General features: G+C 44.4%; 1 protein-coding gene across 3 annotated transcripts in view; it reads left to right on the forward strand.

Annotated features, from left to right (window-relative positions):
* FBXO11 (F-box protein 11) overlaps positions 1 to 15488 on the forward strand; it is a 2134039-nt gene that overhangs the window by 542435 nt on the left and 1576116 nt on the right. The gene's annotated exons all lie outside the window — the stretch shown is intronic.

Below are 15488 nucleotides of genomic sequence, written 5' to 3' on the forward strand. Positions count from 1 at the left end.
GCATTGCCCTTTGGCTTATCTACTGCGCCCAGAGTGTTCACGAAATGCCTGGCATCAGTAATCGCTCATTGCAGACTTCAGGGAATTCAAATCTATCCCTACCTGGAAGACTGCCTGATACAAGCGGACAACAAAAACAAATTAACAGAAGACTTACAAAGAGTCATCTACCTGCTACAAGCCCTGGGATACACAGTCAATACAAAAAATTCAAGGCTGATTCCATCCCAAATAATAACCTTTCTGGGTGCAGAACTGGACACATCAAAACAAATGGCATTCCTAACTCCAGAAAAGAAAGAGCAACTTCCTCTCTACTTCTTGGCATTAACAAAGCAGAGCCATCTAACTGCAAGAAAAGTGCTACAAGCTCTAGGCTTCATGGCATCCTGCATAATACTGGTCCCTCATGCCAGGCTTCATATGAGAAAGCTACAGTGGTACCTAAAAAATTTGTGGTCTCAGCACAAGCACAGCCTAGAAACCAAAATTCCAATGATCCCATGCCTGAAGCAAGAGTTCTTATGGTGGGCTCAGGCCTGTCAATCAAACACAGGACTGCCCTTCTGCAAAAGTCAACCAAGACAAACTATCACGACAGATGCCTCAGACCTCGGTTGGGGGGCACACATGATGGACAAGTGCATTCAAGGCCTATGGACTCAAGACCAGCTGCATCTGCACATAAATCTAAAAGAAATGATGGCAGTAAAATTGGCAATCCAGGCATTCAGACCTGTTCTCCAAGAAGGCCAGTTGATAAGGACAGACAACACCACAGTTATGTGGGACATCAACAAACAGGGAGGCACACACTCATACCCCCTACGCCGGCTGGCACTGGACCTATGGGATGTGGCTCTGAGCTACAACATTCAGTTACAGGCAATTTATGTACCAGGGAAGGAAAACATTCTAGCAGACATATTAAGCAGAACTACAACAGATGCCCACGAATGGATGCTGCATCCGGACATTTTCAAAACCATCACAAGAGAATGGGGATTACCACAAATAGACTTGTTTGCATCCCCATGCAATCACCAGTTGAAGAAATTCTGCACAAGGACTTGCCACCCACTTGCTTGGAAGGTGGACTCCCTATCCTTCAGTTGGAAAAGCCTGACAGCATACGCATTCCCACCACTTCCTTTGATGCACAAGGTGCTTCTGAAGATCAAAGAGGAACGTCCGAAGATCATTCTGATAGCCCCAGACTGGCCAAGACAACATTGGTATCCACTACTGAGGAGCATGTCCAGGGAACAAATATGGAAACTGCCCCTGATCCCATTACTGCTGACACAGAACAACTACAACATTCTGCATCCAAACCTAAAAACTCTGCAGCTAACTGCCTGGAACATTACATAACAGCAATTAACCCAAATTTATTCCAAAGGGTTAAAGACATAATCCTGGAGGCTTGTAGACCTTCAACAAGAAAGAATTATGCAGCAAAATGGAAAAGATATCTCATCTGGAGTACTGCAAAGGGGCAAGATGTGACACTGGTGAACATAGCCAACATCCTGGAGTACTTGGCGGAGCTCTTCCATACAGGCCTGTCCTATTCCTCCATCAAGATACATGCATCAGCTATTTCAGCAGAATACAGCTTGAATCCTCCTGTCTTCTCGCATCCTCTGCTCAGACCGTTTCTGAGGGGAATTAAAAATGTAAAACCTCCCAGGAAACCTCCATTGCCAGCATGGGACTTGAACTTTGTGCTAGAAAAACTGCCTCTACCTCCTTTCGAGCCAGCAGCTACAGCAGAATTGCAATACTTATCCTGGAAGACTGCTTTCCTGCTGGCAATAACTTCAGCAAGAAGGGTCTCTGAACTACAGGCATTAATGGCAGTACAACCCTTCCTAATCTTCCATCAAGATAGAGTGTCCTTGAGAACAAATCCTACATTTATGCCTAAGGTGGTATCCAGAGTCTCTTTAAATCAGGCTATCCACCTTCCTACATTCTTCCCCAATCCACAGAACAGGGGAGAAAAGCTCTTACATACCTTGGATGTACACAGACAATTACGCTACTACCTGGACAGGACAAAAAACAATAGAAAAACTGACCAGCTTCTGGTAGCTTATGCAACAGGAAAAGAAGGAAAACCAATTTCTAAACAGACAATCTCCAAATGGATAGGAAATTGCATTAGATTTTGTTACTCCTACCCTGGAAAGAAAACTCCAGAGAACATCAGGCCTCACTCCACAAGGGCCACAGCCACTACCACAGCTTTCTTACGAGGAGTGGCTACCAAGGACATTTTAGAGGCTGCTACTTGGACCTCCGTGCATACATTTGCCAAGCATTATAACTTACCTCTATACTCTAGATCCCATGCTGGTTTTGCCACTGCTGTTTTGCAAGGGATCCTGACTACACCATAATCTATTCTCATTTCCTCCTCCCCTAGTTTAGCTATGGTATTCTACCCATTTGTAAGACTGCAGATGCATCCTTGAAGGACATAGTACAGTTTTGTACCTACCATAAATGTAGATGTCCGAGAGGAATGCATCTGCAGTCAGGATTACCCACCCTCCTTCCCCTCTGAGGTACTCCTAGGGTACTTACCAATCTTCAGCTAGCTTGGGGGGGATCTATTATGGTGTATTTGTTTGTATATATGTACATACATGTTTATTTTGTGTGTTTGCTCTCTACTATTTGGAAACTTTGGCATTTATCCAAATTTAGCCAACCAAGAGGGCACCTGGCATCTGGGGCAAGAAACACTGAGGAAAATGGCGTAGGCTGATGCCTTTATACCCGAATAACTGCCGCAATGACGTCGGGTGAAGTGCGACACCAGCCGAAGCCAGACCCAGACTTTGGAATCCGGCCGACCGAAGGGCTGCCTGACGACAGGACAACCCATTTGTAAAGACTGCAGATGTATTCCTCTCGGACATCTACATTTATGGTAGGTACAAAACTGTACTTTTCCCTCCCTCCTTCCCCTCTTGGTAAAAGCCCAGTGGTTAACACCTCCTCATACAACCTAATTTGGGTTATCCTGCTATGGTGTATTTGCTTGCAACTACTGATTTTTGATTATATTGCATTGCTTGACTATATTTATATATATCATTTATGTATTGCCTTCCTTCTGGGGGCACCTGACATCTGGGGCAAGAAAGACTGAAGAATATGGCGTCGGCTGTGTCTTGTATAACCCTGTCGCACTGACGTCAGGAAAGAAAGCGACGACAACCGACGCTGGACCTAGACTTTGGAATTCGGCTGACTGAGGACCCGCCTGACGGCAGCGAACCCATATGTGATTACTGCAGCTGTATTAGCACTCGAACATCTACATTTATGGTAGGTACAAAACTGTACTTTTCAGTCCCAGGAGAGACACAGGACTAAGCACTGGGGGGGCCTCCACTTCCAAATCTGGGAATAATAAGAGACCCCCTTGTGGTAAACTTTCTCAATGACTTCCTTTTAAAATTTCCAAGCACTTATCAACTGGCTGCCCCTTTGGGGGGGAAGGATTGCTCTTCATGCAAAGAATTGGGAGCTCATTACCCAGGACAAATGAGTTTTAAATATAGCGTCCCAGAGATAAAGATTTCACTTCCACACGTTGCCAACACCAAGCTGGTGGCCGGACCTACCCCCAAATCAGTGGGCAGAGGCCCAAAAACAAGTACTTTCTCTCTTAGACATGGGGGCTATTCAACTGGTACCAGAAGAGGAAAAGGGACAAGGTTTCTACTAGAGACTTTTCCTGGTACCCAGAAAATACAATTTATAGCATCTTGTCCTGGACCTGTGTACTCTAAACACCTTTTTGGAGATTTCAAAATTCAAGATGCTGACTCTTCACCAATTACTGCCTATGCTAGGCAAAGATGCCTGGTTGGCAACACTAGATTTAAACAAAGCTTACCTGCACATCCCAATAAGGGAATCTTGCAGGAGATGCCTACGCTTCAAAGCAGGCTACACGCACTATCAGTTCTCTGCACTGCCCTTTGGCTTATCTACTGCTCCCAGGATATTCACAAAGTGCCTATCTCCGGTTATTGCATTTTGCAGGCAAAGAAATATTCAAATATACCCATACCTGGACGATTGTCTAATTCGGGCAGAAAGCCAGGACATACTTTTGAATCATCTGGCCTTTGTAAAAAGGGTTCTAACTTGTCTGGGGTACACCATAAACGAAAAGAAATCGCACCTGGTACCCTGTCAACAAATTATATTCCTGGGAGCAAGCTTGAATACAACTTCCCAGATGGCTTACTTCACGCCAGAGAAACAAATTAATTTGACAGCCTACTTTCAAACAAGTGGCCACAAAAACCCTGCTATCTACAAGACAACTACTGCAAGCCTTGGGGTTCATGGCCTCCTGCATTCTTCTAATTCCGTATGCAAGACTGCATATGAGGAAACTACAGTGGTATCTAAAAAAACCTATGGTGTCAACATTCTCAGGATCTAGAAACAGTGATTCCCATCATACCTTGCCTATACCTAGAGTTCCTTTGTTAGGCAGAGGCCTGCCACCAAAACAAGGGTCTACCTTTCACACCACCCCCTGCCGCCCAAACCCTAACAGATTCATCAGACTATGCATGGGGGGGGGGGGGGTGGCTCACCTGGCAGGTTAATGCATTCAAGGCAAATGGAACCCAAGTCAAATGCACCTGCATATCAATCAAAAAGAAATGTTAGCTGTACAGAATGCTCTGACAGCCTTCACGGACCACATTCTTCCAGGACAACTAATGGTAAAGACGGACAACACCACTGTTATGTGATGCATAAGCAGGGAGGGGTACACATTCTTACCCCATCTGCAGACTAGCCATGGCATTGTGGAACACAGCCTTGAGCTACCAAGTGCAGTTACAAGCTGAATTCCTGCCAGGAAAAGTAAATACACTGGCAGACGGACTAAGCAGAAACCTCATGGACCCACATGAGTGGAAACTGGAACCAAGGATTTTCAACATGTTGACAAGCAAATGGGGGAGCCCAGATGTAGACCTGTTTGCTTTTCCCCAGAACTACCAATTGGGCAGATTTTGCACAAAGACTCCCCACAAACAAGCCTGGAAAGTGGATGCTCTGTCCTTCAGCTGGAAAAACCTAATCAGTCTATGCCTTCCCCCTCTGCCTCTGCTTTCCAAAGTACTACTAAAATACAAACAGGACAAAGCAAGGATGATTTTGATTGCTCCAGACTGGCCGCACAAACACTGGTACCCCATCCTGCGCAGTGTGTCACGGTTATCCCCATGGCACCTGCCTCAGACTCCTTCCCTGTTGTCTCAGCAGGAGAACCAGATTCTGCACCCTCAGCTTCTAATACTGAACCTTGCAGCCTGGCTAATTACACAATCTCTCCTTTACCATCCCTCAGTAAACCTGTGATTGATATCATTTTAGAGGCAAGGAGGCCTAGTACTAGAAAATCTTATGCTGAAAAATGGATAAGATTCCGTGCCTGGAACCAATCTCAAGGGATGAGCACCGCAGTGCCCAATTTACCTTCGATTTTATAGTACTTAACTGAGATGCTTCACAAGGGCCTGTCTTTTTCCTCCATTAAAATCCACGCCTCAGCCATTTTAGCTCATTATAACTCAGAACCTCCCCTCTTCTCTCATCCACTGCTCAAGCAGTTCCTCAGAGGGGCCAAAAATTTGAGACCACCCAGGAGAGCTCCAACCCCAGCCTGGGACCTTAACTTTGTTTTGGAGAAACTCACTCTACCTCCTTTTGAGCCAGCTGCTACTGCAGACTTAAAATTTCTTTCTTGGAAAACAGCTTTCCTTTTAGCAATCACTTCAGCTAGAAGGGTATCTGAATTTCAGGCTCTTATGGCAGTGGAGCCTTTCATCATCTTTCATACGGACAGGGTGTCCCTCAGAACCAATCCATCCTTCATGCCCAAGGTGGTATCTAGTGTGGCTCTTAATCAGTCCATTCATTTGCCAATCTTCTTTCCCAAGCCACAGAACAAAGGGAAACGGATACTGCATTCCTTAGATGTGCACAGACAACTTAGATTCTACTTGGACAGGACTAAACCTCAGGAAATCTGAACAACTTCTGGTGGCATTTGCTGCAGGGGCAGAGAGGAAGGCTATTTCAAAGCAAACCATATCTAAATGGATAGGCCATTGCATTCATTTCTGCTATAAGCACCATGGAAAACCTATCCCCCATGGGGATCAGACCTCACTCCACCAGGGCTGCATCTACCTCTACTGCCTTTCTCAGAGGTGTCCCTACCAGGGACATCCTAGAAGCTGCTACCTGGAGTTCTATACATACTTTCACCAAGCATTATCATTTGCCAATTTTCTCTAAATCCAGAGCTGGCTTTGCCTCTGCAGTCTTGCAGGGCCTTATAGCTGGTCCTAATGCTATCTAAATTCCTTCTCCCAACCATAGCTTTGGGAATCTACCCAGATGTAATGACTGCAACAGTGAAACACTAAGAACATAGTACAGTTGTGTACACTTACCATAAATGTAGATGTCCGAGTGTATTCACTGTTGCAGTCCTAGTTACCCTCCCTCCAGCCCCCTAACTACTTTTGGCTATACCTCCACTTTCCTTTACTATGCATAAAAGCCTTTTTGGTGTATTTGCTTTTTCGTTGGAGGTATATCGTACTTTTATATTTAATTGCTCCCCTTTTGGGGGGCACCTGACATCTGGGGCAAGAAAAACTGATGTAATGGTGTCGGCTGCATGTTTTATACCCCTGATGACCTGACGTCTTGGAAGAAGGGACAGCAACCGAGGCAGGACCCAAGACTTTGTTAATCAGGCTGACTGAGGGCTACCTGCAAGCAGATAACCCAAATGTAATGACTGCAATTGTGAATACACTCGAACATCTACATTTATTATAAGTGTACGCAACTGTACTTTTTAACGAGTGTAGAAAAAAAAAAAAAAAATGAAACAAGAAAAAAGTGTACATGTGTTTGTTGCTTTCTGTGTGAGAATGAATGCATGTACGAAAGCAGATGGGACTGTGTGTGTGTGAGAGATCGAGCTTTCCCCTGGAAGCAGCATCAGATACGAGGTTTCCTTACCTCTCAACCTCTTAGCACAAGAAATCTGGACAGAGACGCAAATAATGGGGGAAGAAAAGACTGAAAATAGGGACAGATGTTAAATAAACTTAGAAGGTTGCTAGAATAACAGGGTTTCTGTTGGCATGCATTTTCTGAAGCAGAGATGTGTATGAGAGAATGCAAGTGAGTGAGATGACTACTGGCAGCAGCAATAAATAGGTTTGCATACTTCTGGGCTTTTCAGCTGAAGAAATCTGGCTAAAGCCTAAAGTAAAGGGGAGAACAAAGGCTCTAAGAAATAGATTTTAATTCTTGCTCTTATAAAATTACAGAGTTGCTTAAGTAAAGGATTTGTTTTGCATACATTTTCTGAAGGAAATAAAGGTATGAAACTCAAGTGCAAGTCATTTAGTAACTTCAGTGTCCAGTGACTGCCAGCAAAGTACATGATTTGGGTGTAAAGGACCAATAAATATAGTAAATACCTGGTTATTTTTTTAAAGTGTTATATTTTTGGATGTAATATGCTTCAACACCATTAACATATACTACAGCATCTCTGAAACATTAGGCAGAGGAACTATTTGTACATCAAAAAAAAAAAAAAAAAAAAAAAAGTAAAATGGCAGTTTTGCAGAGAGCGCATTCTGTAAGAGGAATAATGCCCTCCAGGTTTTGTGTTAGTGTAATTAATGCACTTCAGGGGTTGAGCGACCCTCTGCCTGGGGAGTTTGGTCTCATAACACCCCTGGGCAGGCGTTAATTACACATCAGCACACACCGTCAGTCATTATTGCTTGCATAATGTTGTTTAGACTGTTTCATTGTTCGTGGCTTCAGACTGCTGGTTTGAGGTTGTACATCTTACTGTGTGAGTGGAATATATGGAGTAAATATTTAATTGAAATACATATTCATCGAATACGTGTTCATCGAACACTTACCAGTGAAATTAATTTCAGCGAACCCTGGACTTTTTCCCTGGGTTAAGAAGTATTGGCCATCACCACAACTTTTCCCCAGTGCAGTGCGATTTCAGAGTTGGTATGTATAGTTGGGGGTGGGATGGGGAGCACAGCCCCCCCCCCCCCAACTTGGGCGGGTTTGATTTAGTGTGGTGTCTCTTCCAGAGTGCTGGTAAGTGAGAGGTTCTTAACCCTGGTAAAAAGTCCAAGGTTCACTGAAATGAGTTTTGCTGATTAGTGTTCGATGAATACGTATTCAACGAATACTTATTTTAACTAAGTGACATTGATCTGTGTACATTACTTATTTGTAATAAGCAGTAAATAAGATGGTCTAATAGCTATGACTGGTTGCAATTATCATTGCATGTAGATGTAATCCAGTCCCAGCCCCCCCCATCACCCCCCATTCCCCAAAACTTTTGCCACATGTCGCCACTTAGAGAGAAAAGCAGCAGTGTGTCTTGATGTTCATCGTGTCACTGTTGCAGTCATTACCATTGGGTTATCCTGCAGTCGGCCCGAGTTCCAAAGTCTAGGTCCGGCGTCAGTTGCTGTCAGCTCCTCCCTGACGTCAGTGCGTCAGGGGTATAAAAGATGCAACCAATGCCATTTTCTTCAGTTTTTCTTGCCGTGTGGTGCCCGAAGCAAAAGCAGTTCACAAGTGCCGGTCGGCCGACTCCTGAGATTTTCAAATTCGAATTTCAGATCCAAAGTCTTCATTAAAGCTAAGTACCCTGTTGGGGAAACTTTTTTCTTGCTCCAGACTGATGTCAGAAAAAGTTAATAATTATATTTCTTGTGGGAAGCAAATACCTCATAAGGATTTTCATTCTTACTGTATTCCTTGCCTAGGCCCTGACCACGATGTTGCTAGTTGTCGGTTTTGTGCTAGATTTAACCAACGAACTATTAAGCGCCAGTACGATTTTGCATTTCATTATTTTGAAAGAAGATTTAACTATATAATGCCGTCGGAGCAACCGACTACCGGAGTTTACAAAAAGAGCAAAGAAAAAGGACAGGCATCCGAGGTCCAAAACTGACGACGAGGCTTCTGCTAGTCCTGTCGCCGGTTCTCAGTGAGGCACTTTCGCAGCCCCTGACGCCCGCTACCTCAGAGCCACAGGCCGCTTTTAACTCCCACGTGGAACTGACTGGGCCGCTGGAAACTCAAGGTATTGGACACACTGATACTATTCCCTCAGATGGGTCCAGAGCCGCTGAGCAGGCACCGGATTCTGAGGGTGTTTTCAGGCCTACACAGTTGTATGTAAAACCATCTTCAACTTCAAAGGCAAAGATCAAAGCAGCTCTAAAGACAAAGAAACAAGTACAGCATTTTCCTGGACAGGCCTCCATGCCTAAAAAAACAGATGCTTAAAATGGCCGAAGACCTAATTACTTTGATCAGGGGTTCACATCCCCCACCTGATATGAGGCCTAGGCAAGAGATAGAATATGCATCTTCATATCAGGTTTCCATTTCCTCTGATTCCTCTTCTGACCAGGAATATTCTCTTCCTCCCTACGAGGATTCTGATGCTGAAGAATTTATCCCTTCAGCCTCTCCTCCTGAGGATTATTCTTTTGGGGAAACCCTGCATACTATGAGGAAACATTTCCACTGGGAGAGCCAAGATTACTCAGAATCCAAGAAGAGGCTCAGAGACTTCCTTTTATTACATCAGCACAGGCCCCTTGCTATTCCTCCTGTTTTAGACATTGTAGATGTATTTTCATAATCCGGACGGTCTCCTGACTCTGCCTCCAGCTCCTGTTAAGCCAGACAGATACTACAAGGTTCCTGATTCTCATAAATTTCTTTATAAAAACCCTGCTGCAGACCCAGAAACTCTCTCTCAGGGTCCCAAAAGGGTCAAGGCATCCACTGCAAAAAACCCTATACCCTCTGATAGGGCTTCAAGGGCTCTGGACAGATGGAGGGAAAAGATTTATACTTCTGCTACCTTGGCTGCAAGAGCTTTAAATTGTCAATTTCATATGCTTAAATATCAGCAATATCTAATGGCACTGCTTAAACAAAAAATGTTGACAAATTCAGAATGTGCAGAAAACAAAGAAATGCAGGATTTATTGCATGCTGCTGAACAAGTAGGAAAGCATACTTTGCAATGTGATTTTGATTCTCTAGAGGCCTCCTGCAGGGCCGCTGTTGCAGGTTCTGTCAGTAAGAGACATTCTTGGTTAAAAGAACAGAATCTGCCCGATCATGTTAAAGCAAAATTATTAGATGCTCCATTACAACATGATACCTTGTTTGGTGTTAAAGCAGAAGAGGTTTTGAATAAAATGGAGGACAAAGCTAAATCTATGCAAACAGTCAAGGATGTTTTACAGGTACAGCCTCCCAGATTTATCAGGAACTGGCCTGCAAAGAATTGGTCGTTTCCAGTGTCAGACAGACCACAAAGAGGTATACAGACGCTCCAGAGGCAGATCACAGCCCCAAGGCTCATACAGGCCTAAACAATGGGGTGCTTCAACCTCCAAAAGCGGAGAAGAAAAATCACAGCCATACAGGAAACAGTCTCAATGACTTGCCCCTGCCAGCACCAAGAACTTATCTTCTGGCAGCTCCCTTGGGGGGAAAACTAGCGCTTTTTGCTCAAAATTGGCACATGATCACTCGAGACAAATGGGTCTTAAATATCGTATCCCAGGGCTACAGATTCCATTTTCATACCCTGCCAAGGCCAAACGGTATGCCAGACCTGCCACACAATCAATGGGCAGAGGCTCAAAAACAAGTTTCAGCCCTCATGGCCATGAGGGCCATTCAGCAAGTACCACAGCAAGAGCAGGGACAAGGATTTTACTCAAGGCTATTCTTGGGGCTCATCAAGGTCAAAACCTGGAGACCAATACTGGACCCATCTATCCTGAACACATTCCTGGGCATTCCAAAATTCAAAATGTTAACCCTGCAGCCGCGTTTGCCCATGCTGGGCAAGAAAGCTTGACTTGTGACTTTATACCTAAAAGAGGTATACTTGCATGTCCCAATCAGACAATCATGCAGAAGATACCTCAGTTTTGTATCTGGTTCAATGCATTACCAATTCTCTGCACTGCCCTTTGGCTTATCTACTGCGCCCAGTGTCTTCACAAAGTGCCTGGCACCAGTAATTGCTTTTTGCAGACAGAGGAATTCAAATATATCCGTACTTAGATGACTGCCTTATTCAAGCAGAGAACAAGGACACTCTACTACAGCATCTGACATTTGTAAAAACATTACTAGCAGGTCTAGGGTACACAGTAAACAAAAAGAAATCAAAACTCGTACCCTCTCGAGATAATATTCCTGGGTGCAAGCTTAAAAACAACTGCCCAGATGATTTATCTCACGCCAGACAGACACAGACAGCTGACTACTTATTTCAAAATGTTGGCAACAAAAACCCAGTTATCTGCAAGAAACATTATGCAGGCTTTGGGCTTCATGGCATCCTGCTAATTCCATATGCAAGACTGCATATGTGGAAACTTCAATGGTATCTAAAAAGTGTTTGGGCTCAACATTGTCACAGCCTGGAAACGATAATTACTCTCATTCCTTGCCTACAACAGGAGTTTCGATGTTGGCAAAAGCCTGTCACCAGAACACGGGACAGCCATTCACCTTACCCACAGCCAGGCAGACATTGACAACAGATGCATCAGATTATGCCTAGGGGGTACATATGGCAGGAAGATGTATTCAGGGCACATGGTCCGCAAGTCAAATGCATCTACATATCAATCAAAAAGAGATGCTAGCAGTTCAAAATGCCCTGACAGCCTTCAAGGATCTACTTCATCCAGGACAACTACTGATAAAGACTGACAATACCACAGTCATGTGGTACATAAACAAGCAAGGGGGCACACATTCCTACCTCCTCTGCAAATTAGCCATGAACTTGTGGGACACAGCATTGACTTACCAATTACATCTGCAAGTACAATTTCTGCCAGGAAGGATAAATACTCTGGCAGATGAACTAAGCAGAAACCTAATGGATCCCCACGAGTGGGAATTGGATCCTCAAGTCTTCAGCATGATAACAAAGAACTGGGGGTGCCCGGACATGGACCTATTTGCCTCCCCCTCCCAATTGCCAACTACAAAGATTCTGCACAAGGACTTACCACAAGCAAGCATGGAAAGTGGATGCTCTATCTGTCAGCTGGATAAACCTAACAGTATATGCTTTTCCTCCTCTGCCTCTCCTCCCCAAGGTACTCCTCAAGGTCAGACAAGAGAAGCCAAAAGTGATTCTGATTGCCCCAGACTGGCCCCGCCAGCACTGGTACCCAATACTAAAGAGCCTGTCCCAATGCCCAGCTTGGACACTACCTCAAATTCCTCACTTATTGACTCAACAAGACAGTCAGATACTGCACAGCCAACTCTGGACCCTAAACCTGGCAGCATGGCGAATAATGTAGCCATTCAAGACACTTCTTTCTAAAGCAGTTATGGATGTTATTTTGATGGCCAGGAGGCCTAACACCAGAAAATCTTATGCAGAAAAATGGAAGAGATTCTGTGCTTGGAACCAGGCACCAAGGTATTGATATGAATGTTCCAAATATTCCGCAGATTTTGCAGTACTTAACTGAGATGCTGGATAAAGGCCTTTAATTTTCATCCATTAAAATTCATGCCTCTGCCATTTCAGCTCACTACAATACAGAACCACCTATTTTTTCTCATCCATTACTAAGGCAGTACCTCAGAGGGGCCAAAAACATAAGACCCCCAAGGAGAGCACCAATACCTGCATGGGACCTGTTGGAAAAACTTACACTGCCTCCCTTTGAGCCAGCCTCTGCAGCTGATATAAAATTCTTATCCGGGAAAACAGCTCTGCTCCTAGCAATAACCTCCGCTAGACGAGTCTCAGAGTTACAGGCATTCATGGCTGTGGAACCTTTCATCATTTTCCATTCTGACAGGGTTTCTCTGAGGACAAACCCTACATTTATGCCTAAGTAGTGACCACTGTGGCCCTTAACCAACAATTCACTTGCCTACCTTTTACCCAAACCCACAGAATAAGGGTGAGAGACTTCTGCATTCTTTGGACATTCACAGACAGCTACGCTTCTACTTGGACAGAACCAAAGCTTTCAGAAAGACGGAACAGCTTCTAGTAGCATATGCTGTAGGATCACAAGGAAAACCCATCTCAAAGCAGACTATTTCCAAGTGGATAGGCCACTGCATTCGTTTCTGCTATTCACAGCATGGCAAATCGGTGCCTAAGGGCATTAGGCCACACTCAACCAGAGCAGCAGCCACTTCAGCAGCCTTCCTCAGAGGAGTACCAACCAAAGACATCTTAGAGGCTGCAACTTGGAATTCAGTGCATACTTTTACAAAGCACTACCACTTACCTCTCTATTCTAAATCCAGGGCAGGCTTTGCCACTGCAGCTCTGCAGGGCCTGATAGCCTCTCCTAATCCTATTTAGCTCCAGCCTCCCAACCATAGCTTTGAGATTCAACCCAATGGTAATGACTGCAACAGTGAAACACGATGAACATAGTACAGTTGTGTACCTACCATAAATGTAGATGTTTGAGTGTATTCACTGTTGCAGTCCAGGTTACCCTCCCTCCATCCCCCTTTTCCTTGCTGGGAATTATCTGTACTTCTCTATTCTTTACAACCTATGTGCTGTATTTGCTTGTAGATCAAGGAAACGTTGTTTTTTGGGTATGGATGCTTTTTGGCATTAGTGAGCCTACCATTTTAGGGGCACCTGACATCTGGGGCAAGAAAAACTGAAGAAAATGGAGTCTTAAATCTTTTATACCCCTGGCGCACTGACGTCAGGGAGGAGCCGACAGCAACAGACGCCAGACCTAGACTTTGGAACTCGGGCTGACTGCGGGTTGCCTGCCAGCAGGATAACCCAATGGTAATGACTGCAATAGTGAATACACTCTAACATCTACATTTTTGGTAGGTACACAACTGCACTGTATCATGACACCGTGAGCGTAATTATGTTCAGTTTACTTCAGAAGTCACTCAACATATACTGTAGAAGTATGATTTTACTGTTTTATACTTTCAGGTCTGAATTTTATATAGAGGTTCCCCAGTACATAAAATGATGTTCCACAAAACTTCTGGTTGTATTGGAAAACTTTTAGGAATCCTGTTCTTGTGAAAGAATTGTCAAGATTTAAAGCTCTGCCATTTGTATTCATACAGAGCTAATAAGACAGTATTTTGTACATTAACTAGAGTTTCATACAGAATTCATGCAGCCAGCATAAAAGGAAGAAGCTGTAACTTCTTTACTGAAATTTTTTTTTTAGAAAATACTGGTAGTTTGTAAATATTTTCGGACACACTACATTTTTTTTTTTTTTTTTACAGGTTTGATCTCTGAGCCAGTGATTGCAGATGTTCTTCGTCTCACATTGCTGCAGTCATAACCTGTGGGTAGTCTGCTGTCCTCGGTCGGCCCGAATACCAAAGAGCTAGGCTGGCGTCTGTCATTGTCGCCTAGAGCTGACATCAGTACGTAGTAGTACTTAAGTGCATGACCGACGCCATATCCTCAGTCTTTCTTGCCGCGTGGTCCGAAGCAGAAGCAGCGTTTGCAAGTGCCGTTCGGCGTTCTGAAATTTTCATTTATCGAGTTTCAGACTGAAGACCAAGTTGGGCTAAGTACCCCGTTGGGGAAATTTTTGTCTTTTCTTGCCTCAGTTATCCGGATGTCAGAAAAAGTTAATTGCATTTCTTGTGGGAAACAGATACCTCATAGGGATTATCATTCTTTCTGTATTCCTTGCTTGGGGCCTGAGCACGACGTGGTCGGGTGTCGCTTTTGTGCTAGATTTAATAAGCACACCATTAAACGAAGATTAGACTTGCCAGGCTTGTTTTCGGTAAACGGTTTAACTATAACATGCCGTCGGATCCTGCGACGCCCGCTACCGCTAAAAAGCGTAAGGATAAATCTTTGAGGTCTAAACCGGATGAGTCGTCCGTTGCGGACGCCGGTTCTACGGAGCCTCCGGTTGAATCTGTGGATCCTGCCGAGGGTTCGGCTGAATCCCAGGGGGAACCTTTACTTTTGCAGGAGTTGGCCTCTCAGGAGTTAGGCCAGGCTGAGGGTGCTTCTCAGGTATCTGTAGTTCCATCTTTACAAAAGGTTATTAGGCCTTCTACTTCAGTGGCTAAAGGCCATGCTAAGGCCAAACCTTGTCTTGTTGGCCCTGGTCATAGTTCTAGCTCTCCAGCCCCTGTTCCTAAAAAGCATATGTTGAAAATGGCAGAGGACTTGATTACTTTGATCAGGGGTTCTATGCCCCCCCCAGAGAAGAGGCCTAGGGTGGAAGCAGATTTAAAGGGAATGGATCATTCCTCAGACTACTCTGATTCCTCAGCTGAAGAAATTCAGGATTTCCCTTCCTATTCAGATT

Source organism: Protopterus annectens, chromosome 6.part0 (assembly GCF_019279795.1).
Source record: "Protopterus annectens isolate FY-2018-M chromosome 6.part0, PAN1.0, whole genome shotgun sequence".
NCBI lineage: Eukaryota > Metazoa > Chordata > Ceratodontiformes > Protopteridae > Protopterus > Protopterus annectens.